This window comes from Schistocerca nitens, chromosome 2 (genome assembly GCF_023898315.1).
Source record: "Schistocerca nitens isolate TAMUIC-IGC-003100 chromosome 2, iqSchNite1.1, whole genome shotgun sequence".
Classification (NCBI taxonomy): domain Eukaryota; kingdom Metazoa; phylum Arthropoda; class Insecta; order Orthoptera; family Acrididae; genus Schistocerca; species Schistocerca nitens.
In genome coordinates, this window is record NC_064615.1 from 1,087,919,554 (window position 1) to 1,087,932,427 (window position 12,874).

Genomic DNA, 12,874 nt, shown 5'->3' on the forward strand with positions numbered 1-12,874 from the left:
GCGCGGCTGCGGGCTCTCGGTCAAGGCTGGCCCTGCCGTCCTCTGCACGCTTCCTGCCTCTCCAACTACACCTCCTCTCACTCTCTCCACGTCTGCCTGCCGTGTGTTTGCCCTCCCGCTCCTCCATACGGCTGTCGAGAGTGCAACAGAGCGCATGTCACACGTATTAAAGCTGCTGTTACTGTACGGACGTAGTAAACATTCTGTCACCTGACAAGTCAGCCAGCTCCCTAAGCAAACAGCGACACGTCAACTGGGTGCGTTTTTATACACACTTCTCGCCCACGACAGTGTTTCTTCTCACTCCCACTACATTATATAGCCATGAACGAGTATTATGAGGGTAGGAATAGAAAAAAAAAAGACTTACCTCAGTGAAAGATTTTGTTTCCAATGTAGCCTCACTTTACACCAATGCACCTGGTCCAGCTATGTTTCATTGCCTCCATTCCATCTCGAAAAGTAGATTCCTCCAGACCTGCAAAATAACCGTCAACTTCGGCTATCAGTTCTCTGTTTTAAGAGAATCTCCATCCACCAGGGAGCATTGTCAGCTTGGGGAAGAGATGGAAGCTACGGAAACAGATCACTCTTCAGGACCTAGTTCTGATTAATTAACCTAGACAACGGAATTTAATAAGAACGAGATCTGTTAAAGGTGGTGTAATTTTCTATTACTCCTTAGCTTTGGACAATGGATTCATTAACTACAAAAGGAAAAACAATGAGTACGACTAAAATACATTTCAGATTTTCTCTACAACTGCCATACTAAATCTTGAAGGGAATAAATCATTAGTAAGCAGTACATAGATGCTCTTGTTAGTGACAGTAACTAATTGTTGGAAAGGTTCTGAGGTGGATAGGGATAACAATTTGGTTACGATAGTTCACTGTCACTGGTATCAAATCACTAAATTAGGTAGCAAGTGTGCAGTGGTTGCAAGGTGTGAGAACGACAACAACTGAAGACAAGCAACTGACTGGAGCAGAGCGACCGACAGAGGATTCACTGCTTCCATAAAAGTTGACAAGTTATCACAGCTCCTCTATCCTGTCATGCTGTTGCTGCAATGTCTTCTTACTGTGAGCAGCGGTGGACAGTGTCTAACCATAGTGCTGTAACTCGTGGGAGCCCTAGGTCTCCGCCGGTCGGGTGTGCGCTCTTCTGAGTCTTTCCACCTCTGAATCTACTTCCCAAATCTCCACCACGAATGTCCGCGTTCGAATCTCAGTACTCCAACCCCTCAGGGGCTCAGCATTCGTTTGCTGCGCACGGGCTTGGCGATCTGGGGTTCGTGACCTGGGGACTGGCAAGCGCCGTGCGTCCTCTATTACCTTAAGCTCTGGGCATGCTTTAGTGACCACTGTACGGCGCGGCAGTGGAACGTTGAGTGCCGCAGGGAATAGGTACTTTGGCTTGACTGCCTGGATCGTGAGAATGGTAAAAACCTCTACAAAAACCCCTCAGTCTCAAGGTGTGCTTCGCGCCGATGAGATGCATGGCTGTTGATGTGGAATAATTGTTATCGAGCAACCTCCAGGGACCCTGTCGCATTTCAGTTCTATGACTTACTAAGCACATGGCTCTCGATCTTCCACCATAACCGAGTCCATTAATATGAGGCGGCAAATACAAGGTAGCCAAGGAGGTGGAAACGTGGGTTCTGCTATGTCAAGACTGCTTGGTAGCTACAAGAGGAAAACACAATTAATTAGCAGGAGTACAAAATAAGAAAGTAGTTATTACTTAACTTTGTTGTAGTCCGTGATCTGTTGGTTGAAACTTATGGAAGACGCGACTAGACTAAACGTCTGTAGAATGACATAGTTTACAAGTCACTAATCTTGCAGTGGCGAATTAATTCCTCGTAATCTTGAATGTCGAATCCGGTGAGTTTGAAGACTAACTTGGAACGGGGCTACAATGACTTGATGGCAGCAATGACTGAGCTGCAGACGATGATTAAGGTCGGCGCTGACTGACCACTGAGCGCGGCTACGAACTGTATCTGGCACAACTGCACTACTCTCCTGCTGCACATGAAGTGGCCTAGCGCGGCTCGCAGCGAGCATAAGTACTGCGACTGGCTATGTGCTCTTTGGCTAACACAGCCGTGCTTCTGCTCCGGTTATCGAGAGAATCGCATCCGGCGGATCGATCTCTCAGGCGGCGGTGTGGTCGTATGGCTGAGGACATCACAAGGTGGACGTTTATTTCCCTAGCTTCTCGTGGCACTGTGATGGAACCCTCGAAATTTGCTCTTGCTCCTACCAGAGGAATCGGTGGGCCGCTGGTAGATACTAGTACTCAGACTAACATGAAGGCACTGGTAACCAGTCCTCCAGACTCGGTTAACAGTAATGGAATGCATGCTGGTTGTCAGAATGCGTTTATAATTTGTAAACGGAGAGAGAGGGCAGCTTCGATAAAGTTTCACCATTCTGGATACAAAAGGTTTAAGGGCATTGCTGGAATCTTAAAATCTGTCAAGCACCTGCGAAATGGGACCCTGTTGGTCGGGACTTATACTTCCCAACAAGTGACGTTCCTCCAGAAAGTTCAGTGCCTCGGGGAGTATGCAATTGAAACTGAACTGGAGAACATCTTGAACTACAGCAAAGGTGGTGTGGCTTGCAGGTGTCTGGTTGATATTTCCTGAGAAGAACTGAAAGCTGAGTGATCCCCATTGTTGACGTGGAAGACATCATGAAAAGGGTGGATGGCGATCTTGTCAAATCAAACTCTTTTGTGCTTGCACATAACAGCACCAAGCTTGCAGAGCATGTCGAGGCAGGTTTTCTTCACCTAAGCATGGAGCCTAATTTCATCAACCTGATGTACTGTTTTAAATGACAGTACTTTGGGTATACTACTCTTGGTTGTAATGCAGAAGCCACTTACGGCACATGTGGTAAAGTCACACATGAAGGATTTGGTTGTTCATCTCCTCCAAAGTGTGTCAACTGCTCTGGAGATCACTCTGTCTGGAGTAGGAACTGCGGTGTCTTCCTTGAAGAACGAAAGATCCAGTAGCTAAAAACGACAAAGCGCATTCGGTATGGTGAATCCAAAGTGATATACGAGTCCCTACATCCACCCACGTTTGCTACATCCTTTGGTCCCATTCTCAAACAGCCAGTACACAAAACCAGTGCTGCTACACAAACAGAGGTTGCTAGTGTCAGCACTAGTACCTGCATTTATCAATGCATTTGTGATTTTGTGCTGTTGCAGTGACGTCGAAGAGGCCTGCCACCCCCCCCCCCCCTCCCCCCCTCCCAGAACTTCTGAAACCGCCATGCTTGCTGATGCTGACGAATCCTCTGTTCCTCCAACAAGAATCCTCCAGTCTTGTCCACCGTACAGCGTTGCCATACCACATCCGCAGTTGTGACTGCAAAGCCTCCTCAGCCCAAAAAATCAAAGGCGGAAAATTGCCTACTGACGGAGACGTGAAGTACCCAGTCCATCGGTATCGACGTCATCCTCTCTGACGTCTCTCACGAATCTTCTTCAGAGGCGATGGACCATGATGTCAGACTGAAGCAATCATCATCTTGCCCCAAGACTGAGCCCGTACCCATTTTAGCCTCCACTTCCTGGCAGAAATTGAGGATGAAAGTGCTAGCCCTGTGGCTGTTGGCTCCCGTCTTTCAGTGGAATATTAAGGGGTTCAGGGCAGATGTGCAGGAACTGAAACTCCTAGCATAGGAACGGCCCCTGTGCTTGTGTTTGCAGGCAATGCATTTTAAAACTTCTGATGCAGCTGTACTATGCGGCTATATGCTGTATCTCAAGGATGATTTGACTGGCGAAAGGACCAAGCAAGGACTCGCTGTGTTTGTCTATAATGAGCACCACTCTTCTCCTTACCCCCTGGCTACTGACCAGCAAGCAATTGCAGCTGAAATGCATGTGTGTTCGAGGATCACCGTTTGCTCGCTGTATTTACCTCCACAAAATGCAACAGAGTCTGAGATATTCACAGGTGTCATGGAACAACTCCCTCAGCCATTTCTCTTATTGGGAGGCTTCAGCGCCCATCAAGTCTTGGCGGGTTAGGCCCCTACTTGCCCTCAGGGTCGGGTTTTAGAGAGCCTTATGATGTCTTACGAGCTGCACATCCTCGGCACCAGTGTTCCCACTCATTTCTGTGCTCCTGCTAGATCATTTTCAGCATCTGACCTCTCTTTCTTTCTCTCCAGCCCTCGCAGAGTCTGTTCGGTGGGAGGTTATTGACCATCTTTATTCCAGTGACCACTTCCACTCCTCATTCACCTACTAGATCAGGGCTTAACAACTGGCCGGTTTTGAGCGCGAGTACTCCCGTCTGCTCAGGCAAGTGCTCGCGAGCAGGTGCAAGGTCGCGGAGTAGGGCCGGGAGGGGAGAGAGGGGAAATGCGCGCGCACGTTTGAATGTGATCTCGCGTTCGTAGCAGATTTAACTAGCCATCTGAATGCTTTGAACATTTTACTACAAGGTAAAGATCTGCTAATTACTAATTTCATTGATCGAATACGAGGTTTTAAAATGAAATTGACACTTTGGGTGAGTCAGCTGGAAGCAGGAAACCTAGCTCATTTTCCTAAATTATCATCCATGCAAGATGTCACAAAGACTGTGAACGTTATTCACATAGTTTAGTTGATCAGCGCTTTCAATATCCGACAGCACTAGACAGTGATTTTGATCTGTTCTCTCCATATTCAGCGAATATTTAAGAGATTCGTCCTGAGCTGCAGCAAGAAATTATTGACCTGCAGTGTGACAGAGAATACAGAGACAACTTTCAGAACAATAAAAAAAATTTTGGAATTCTACAGACACTTCCCTCAGGATAGATTTCCTCGTTTGCACAAACTGGCGGCGACAATAATATCAATGTTCGGTTCCACGTATGTTTGTGAACAACTGTTCTCTGCAATGAAATGTAACAAGACGCGCCTGAGAAACGCATTGTCTGATCGAAATTTAAACTGCACGCTGCGCCTAAAATGCACAAGAACAATTACTCCGAACATAGACGCAATTGTAAAGGGCAAAAAGTACAAGATAACCGAGGATCACACACTTCAGTGACACCTTTTATTGTGTAACAGTTCACAAATTAATGCGAAGCTAATAAAATTATGTGGCATGTGCACGTTCTCCTTTATTTGTTTCATTTGTCGCAGTAATAATTCGTGAGTGATATCCCTGCAGGTGGCCGCGGATTTACATTGACTGGCGGCAGCTGTTGTGTGCCCCACGTGACTTTCCCCACTCTCCGCTCTGGTCCGGTAGTGGGGGTAGCGTGCTCGCGCTGCTCCGTGCTCGCGCCTTGCTGCTCACAGCTTGCTCCGCGAGCACGTATGTTGTGAAGCCCTGTACTAGATGGAACATTACCTGATCGGAAGCCACCTAAATGGATGGTCAGCAGGGCTAATTGGACGATGTTCAGCCAGCAGGCTGTGTTCGAACACCACGATAGTGTCCAGGTATGGTGGACCATATTACACGAGTGACGCATCATGCCACTGACGTATCCAGCCCAAAGTCCTCAGGTCATATTGTGAGGCAACTGTACCTTGGCGGACTGATAAGTACTGTTCAGCTATGCGAAAGAGGCTTGCAGATCTTCTGCAGTTTTAATGCCACCCAACAACAGACAACCTCACAGTCTTTCACTTCACGAGAGCCAAGGCTCGACACGTAATTAAGGAGAGCAAGAAAAGGTCATGGCAAGGGTTCCTGGACTCCATCAACCACTCCACTTGTTCTACAAAGTTATGGGAGGCCATCAGAAGGATTTCTGAAAAATATTGCAATAGTGGCAGTACTAAAACAAGAGTGCCTTCAAACAAACCATAGAGACATCACTCAGACGATGACGGATCATTTTGCCATCCAGGATTAGGCTTTTCGCCGCTACCGTACAACTGCAGAGAGGGGCAAGCTAGACATCAGATCTCACAATTCTGAGTCTTAAAGATGCCCGTTGTCCATGTTGGAGCTGGAATCGGCACTATCTGAGACTTTTGATACTGCACCCAGTCACGACCATATACGATACTACATGCTTCGACATTTGCAAGCAGCGTCAAAGGAAATCCTCCTCTAATGTTTTAATGTGATATGTCCAGCACGTCACCTTCCCAAGTCTTGGAAACAGGCAATTTTGATACCTTTCCTCAGACCAGGAGAAGACCGCACATGTTCCAGTAATTATCGGAGCATCGGAGAGTTGCCTAAGGAGCTGCGTGGGAAAGACCCTGGAGCGAATAGTTAGCCGTCGTCTCGTCTGGTTGTTAAGAGTCGAGGCAATTTTTTAGCCACTCTCATTGTAGTTTCCGAATGTTTCGGTCCACTGTCGACAACCTGACCCTATTAGAGTTGACTATTCAGCAGCCTTTCCTACTAAAACATCACTGTCTTGATGTATTGTTTGACACCAGTGAGGTGTAGGACACAGTACCCTCGTGAAGCTCCATCATTGGGGGTTTCTTGGCCAGCTCCTCATCCTCGTATGGTCCTTCCTGTCTAAGCGCTTGTTTGGGTCCTGAGCTGGTGACATGCTGTCGCATCGTTTTTACCAGGAGAATGGCGTTGCTCAGTACTGTGTTTTAAGTGTTACCCTCTCCACCATAGTCATCATCAGCACCATATCTACGGAGAGGAGTCCTGTACAGTGCTCCTTATTTACAGACGATTTCACTGTTCTCTGTTCGTCCTCCAGTGTTTGCAACAGCGACCCATCAGTTGCAGTTTACAGTGCTAAGGTTATAGGTGTGGGCTGCAGATAAGCGTGTGTGTGTGGGTGTGTGTGTGTGTTGTGTTCATTGTAAACGTTCTCCTCGTATTTTTAATATACATGACTTACATACAGTGGATATCATTCTACATTTTAAAACCTCTTGGAGATTTCTGGGCCCATTTTTGATTCGAAACTGTTGTGAGAGAGACCTGGAAGCCAGGACCTAGACCGCAGTGAATATCATAAAGTACCTTAGACACAAGTACTGAGGAGCTGACAGGGCGGATCTGCTCCAGTTTTATAGGTCTTTTGTGCATTCATGGCTAGACTACGGATGCACAGTTTACAGGTCAGTGACGCCTTCTTAATTATTGACGCTATCCACCATGATGGGATTAGGTTGGCCTCAGGTGCTTATAGGACCAGCCACTCACCACCTGGCGGCAGCTCCTCATAGTGCATTGGGCATGTAAGTTGCTCGCAGTTCCAACATCCCACGGATACCATACCGCTGCTCATCCACATTCAGAATGCCTATTCTCCATTATTCCAGGAGCAGCATTGCATTTGGTATCTGTGTGCAGCATGTGCAGGATTCACTTGGGAGCACGTAGAATCCCAAATCCAGGGATTAACCACCTACCACCATCGTTAATGCACGCCCAGTTTAGTTTTAGATTTGTTGCAATTCAGCAGAAATGCACTCCTACATATGTTTTTGATACATTAGTTTATGACATTTTAACTGAGCACTACAGCTCTACAGTTGTCTTTATGGATGGTTCCAAACAGGGGGACTCCATTCCATTGGTTGCTCTGTTGTTTTCTCTGATCGTGCCCTAAAGGGCCGACTGCATCGAGACTTGACTGTCTTCTTTGGAGAATTATATGCAGTCTTGCTGGGACTACAGCAGATGAAGTATGCTTCAAGTTCTGAATTCCTTGCCTGTTCAGATCCTCTGTGTGTCTTTCACTCTACGCCTGTACCCGGCAGATAAAGTGGTCCACTCTACGGAGAATGTTGGGTTACAATAGCGGTATGTGGGTGAGCGATATCTTGTTGGAAAATACCATCAGCAATGCTGTTCATGAATGGCAGCACAACAGATCGAATCAGCAGACAGATGTACAGTTTTGCGGTTAGGTTACGTAGGATAACTACGAGAGTGCTCCTGGTGTTGTACGAAATCGCACTCCAGACCATAGTTCCAGGTATAGGTGCAGTGTGTCTACCACGCTTACAGGTTTGATACAGGCCACCAGCTGGCCTCCTTCTAACCAACACAGGGCCATCATTGGACATCAAAGCAGAACCAGCTTTCACCGAAAACATAAAAGACCTCCACCTCCCCTCGAATGATGCCTCGCTCGACCCAAGTCGCAAATGGCGGTGGTTTGGGGCCATGTGGATTGCACGTCGGTGGATTGCACACTGCAGGGCGTCTGCCCCGGAGCTGTCCTTGAAGTAACCGACTTGTAACAGTTGGTTGTGTTACTGTGATGCTAAGTGCTGCTCGAACTGCTGCGGCAGATACTGTACGATGCGACAGATACGCAGACCAAACACGATGGTCTTCGCTCTCGGTAGTGCCACGTGACCATACGGAGCCCGGTCTTCTTGCCATCGCACATGCCAGTAATCATGTACAGAGGCTACATTCCCGCCACATCTTTCTGCAATATCGTAGAAGGAACATCCAACATCTCGTAGCCCCATTTCACTACCTCGTTCAAACTCAGTGAGACGTTGATAATGGCTTCTTTGTCGCCTTAAAGGCATTCTTCACTAACATTAACTCATCATGTCCAATCGCAAGGGTAACTAACACTCACGACCGTTACTCCGTGTATTTAATGCAAATCAGATTCACTCTTACGTGACCGGGGCGAATTGTGAATAGACATCATTCAGATCTTGAAACATGCCTACCAATTTTTATTTATGTTGTGCAATTCCTTCTTTGTGCTGCGATTTTTTCCGTCAGTGTAATTATGAAATTCGAAACGACAGGTTGATTTGGGTTCAAATGTGGCAGCGGGAAGGAAAGCAATTGACCTGACATCTGTAGTAGACGTGGCCACAGCACTGCAGTAGGGGTCGAGCAGTGGTGTGGAAACATACAGTGCACGGGGAATGGCACGAACTTTAGGCATGCCTATGACCACGCTGCCTAACATTTGTTGCTAGCGTGGAAGTGTACAATGAATGACCACGCATAATTCTGTGGGCAGATGAAGGCCGTTTTCGTCTCCAAGGACATGTCAATACAAAATCTTGTCGAATGTGGGTAAACGGAAAGTCCAAACGCACATCAACCGGTACCGCTTCACTCTGCAAAGTAGCCGTGTGTTGTTGGTTGACGGCATTATTTATCGTAGGGCCATATTTTTCGATGAGATGTGTCTTGCTGGTCATGTTACCTGAACCGTCACTGGCAAATGCTATGAGAGTCTTTGCTTAGCAATGTCAATGCAGCCCTCCGACAGCATGGATGTGTGGGTAGAATCATCTTTATGAAAGATGGCACTCCTCCGCACATTGCAAAGAGGCATTTTGGAAATGCTTGAACTATCATCCACAACTTCCGTACAGCCAGACCATCCAGATCAACTGATCTCAATCCGTGCGACCTCAGGCCGTCGCAATATCTCAAGGACGCTGTGTTCAGTGGTCCGATAACAAACGTAGGTCAATTGAAGGAACGCGTTGCGTAACTTGTCCTGAACATGGCTTCTGAGGCATTCCGATCTATTGTGTTACATACTATTTCTCGATTTCAACCTGTGGCAGAAGACGGTCGTCAGCATATTGAACATGTCTTGCACCAGTTTCACGACAGTAGAGAACCGATTTTAGTGTAGCTTTTTACTCCGTTTTTGGTCCCAGTGTGCCGGCCGAAGTGGCCGTGCGGTCAAAGGCGCTGCAGTCTGGAACCGCAAGACCGCTACGGTCGCAGGTTCGAATCCTGCCTCGGGCATGGATGTTTGTGATGTCCTTAGGTTAGTTAGGTTTAAGTAGTTCTAAGTTCTAGGGGACTGATGACCTTAGACTTTAAGTCCCATAGTGCTCAGAGCCATTTGAACCATTTTTTTTTTTGGTCCCAGTGTAATTAAAAACGGGATTTCCCATTCGATATTGTGCGGTGTTGCCGTCGTGGATGGATGTACCTAACTAACAGCGCAACAAGTCTTGAATGTCGAACTAGTGCGGTCATGCGCATTGCTCAGTACAGTTGGTTCAATGTACAACTCACACCATATCCATCGTATTGACATTTATCTGTCATCTGTAGCCGAACCCATATACGTTATGACGCTTACACCGACACCTATTGGAAGAATTTCGTTATTTCTTTCGTTGATAATATTACATTCAAATTTGACGTCACTTTGAGCAGCAGTTCTTTTTTTACATCGCTTAATTTTAATTACCCTGTATACTAAGGACGCCAACGGCCTTGACGCAGTGGTAACGCGGGTTCCCGTCAGATCACCGAAGTTAAGCGCTGTTGGGCTGGGCTAGCACTTGGATGGGTGACCATTCGGCCTGTCGAGCGCTGTTGGCAAGCGGGATGCTCTCAGCCCTTGTGAGGCAAACTGAGGAGCTACTTGATTGAGAAGTAGCGGCTGCTGTCTAAGAAACTGACATACGGCAAGGAGAGCGGTGTGCTGGCTACATGCCCCTCTATATCCGCATCCAGTGACGCCTGTAGGCTGAAGATGACACGGCGGCCGGTCGGTATCTTTGGGCCCTCATGGCCTGTTCGGGCGGAGTTAAGTCTTTTGTACATTGAGAACATTAGAGGTGCTGTTACATGTCCTTGGGGCACAACGAATGTTACCTGCATTTCCTGTGGAATATTCGCTGTGTAACATACTGGTTTCTGTTAGCCAAATATTTCTCGGCCAGCCACATATCAGTGAAGATATTTTGCAAAATCGACGACATGGTACATTATGTAACGTCTTTCATGGATCCAGAAAGACTAAATCTACCGGTTGATGTGCACTTACTGTTCGCAAGATGTCTATGAATAAAGCAAGCTGCGCTCGAATGCTTCACCCTGTTGTTTGTTTTCCTCCTGAAACGCCATATTGCTGCTTAGAACGTGCTCTAAGATCCTGCGGCAAACGGGTGTTAGCGAAATGCAACGGATGGTACGATAATAGCGCGCATACTCAGCAGCAGTACCGCCGAACGAGGTGATTCAATGATTAGGACGCAGAATTTCTATTCGGAAGGAGTGGAAAAAAGGAAGAAAGTAAAAAATACGAGGGAAGTTCAATAAGTAATGCAACACATTTTTTTTCTCGACCAATTTTGGTTGAAAAAACCGGAAATTTCTTGTGGAATATTTTCAAACATTCCCGCTTCGTCTCATATAGTTTCATTGACTTCCGACAGGTGTCAGCGCTGTACGGAGCTGTTAAAATGGCGTCTGTAATGGATGTGCGTTGCAAACAACGGGTAGTGATCGAGTTTCTTTTGGCGGAAAACCAGGGCATCTCAGATATTCATAGGCGCTTGCAGAATGTCTACGGTGATCTGGCAGTGGAGAAAAGCGTGTGTCATCATCGCCGCAAGTTGAAGCAAGACTGTCTGATCTCCCACGTGCGGGCCGGCCGAGCACAGCTGTGACTCCTGCAATGGCGGAGCGTGCGAACACACTCGTTCGAGATGATCGACGGATCACCATCAAACAACTCAGTGCTCAACTTGACATCTCTGTTGGTAGTGCTGTTACAATTGTTCACCAGTTGGGATATTCAAAGGTTTGTTCCCGCTGGGTCCCTCGTTGTCTAACCGAACACCATAAAGAGCAAAGGAGAACCATCTGTGCGGAATTGCTTGCTCGTCATGTGGCTGAGGGTGACAATTTCTTGTCAAAGATTGTTACAGGCGGTGAAACATGGGTTCATCACTTCGAACCTGAAACAAAACGGCAATCAATGGAGTGGCGCCACACCCACTCCCCTACCAAGAAAAAGTTTAAAGCCATACCCTCAGCCGGTAAAGTCATGGTTACAGTCTTCTGGGACGCTGAAGGGGTTATTCTGTTCGATGTCCTTCCCCATGGTCAAACGATCAACTCTGAAGTGTATTGTGCTACTCTTCAGAAATTGAAGAAACGACTTCAGCGTGTTCGTAGGCACAAAAATCTGAACGAACTTCTTCTTCATGACAACGCAAGACCTCACACTAGTCTTCGCACCCTAGAGGAGCTCACAAAACTTCAGTGGACTGTTCTTCCTCATGCAACCTACAGCCCCGATCTCGCACCGTCGGATTTCCGTATGTTTGGCCCAATGAAGGACGCAATCCGTGGGAGGCACTACGCGGATGATGAAGAAGTTATTGATGCAGTACGACGTTGGCTCCGACATCGACCAGTGGAATGGTACCGTGCAGGCATACAGGCCCTCATTTCAAGGTGGCGTAAGGCCGTAGCATTGAATGGAGATTACGTTGAAAAATAGTGTTGTGTAGCTAAAAGATTGGGGAATAACCTGGTGTATTTCAATGCTGAATAAAACAACCCCTGTTTCAGAAAAAAAATGTGTTGCATTACTTATTGAACTGCCCTCGTACCTTTCTGGAAAAAAATTCGCTATTGGCAGACGAAAACTTCTCGTGTGGCGCCAGAAGCTGTATTGAGTTCACAACGAATTGCGCGACGCACCCCCAGGGATAAAAATGCTATCTAACGCAAGTAAGCTCGCACCGCTGTAGTGCTATTATTGGTATGTTTGGGTTCCCCTTCATTCGTCTTGACCTATACTTTTAAACTGCAAATAGCACGTCAGAGGTTACCAAGGATTACCCTTTCTTTTCGTTTCACAATGTCTGCTAAAAAATTCTGCATGACGTTATTGGTCTTACTCTTTTACGCTGTTAACGATCGACATATTCCGTGGGCGGACTACGCTGCAGAGGTTTCGCTGGCAAGCACTTATACATCTTCCATGCAGTTCCGATCTCTCCCCATGCAATTTCCATATTTTCGGAGCCCTGAAGAAAGAAATTCGTGGCTATCGCTTTGCTTCGACGAAGAGGTTCTCGCGTATTCCGTAGGCAACAGCAAACATTTCATCATAAAGCCATTGACCATTTTGTCTCACAGTGGGATAAACGTAC

At 47.0% G+C, this 12,874-nt stretch overlaps 1 pseudogene; it reads left to right on the forward strand.

The window, feature by feature from the left end:
* Nucleotides 1-10,186: 10,186 nt before the first annotated feature.
* Nucleotides 10,187-10,304, forward strand: LOC126238213 (5S ribosomal RNA; annotated as a pseudogene).
* The last annotated feature ends 2,570 nt before the right edge of the window (nt 10,305-12,874 follow it).